Source organism: Odontomachus brunneus, unplaced genomic scaffold (genome assembly GCF_010583005.1).
Source record: "Odontomachus brunneus isolate Ranch 3 - 2012 unplaced genomic scaffold, Obru_v1 Obru_scaffold_378, whole genome shotgun sequence".
Classification (NCBI taxonomy): domain Eukaryota; kingdom Metazoa; phylum Arthropoda; class Insecta; order Hymenoptera; family Formicidae; genus Odontomachus; species Odontomachus brunneus.
Window position 1 is genome coordinate 64,163 of NW_022639828.1, and position 358 is coordinate 64,520.

Consider the following 358-nt stretch of genomic DNA (forward strand, 5'->3'; position numbering starts at 1 on the left):
GGGGGGGCATACCAATGTTACCGGCGGTCGGTAATTTTTACCGATATTATATAACATTTAATTACATAATTTTTACCAACATATAATTACACAATACCGATAGTACCGACGATCGGTAATTTATTACTGATATTATATACCAACATTTAATTTTTTTACCAATATTTAATTTTTTATCAACATATATTTACATAATTTTTACTAGAATATTTACATAATACCAACGGTAATTTATTACCGATATTATATACCAACATTTAATTTTTTTATCAGCACATATATATTTTTACATAATTTTTACTGTCATATTTACATAATATTGATGATCGGTAATTACCGATATTATATAATTTTTTCT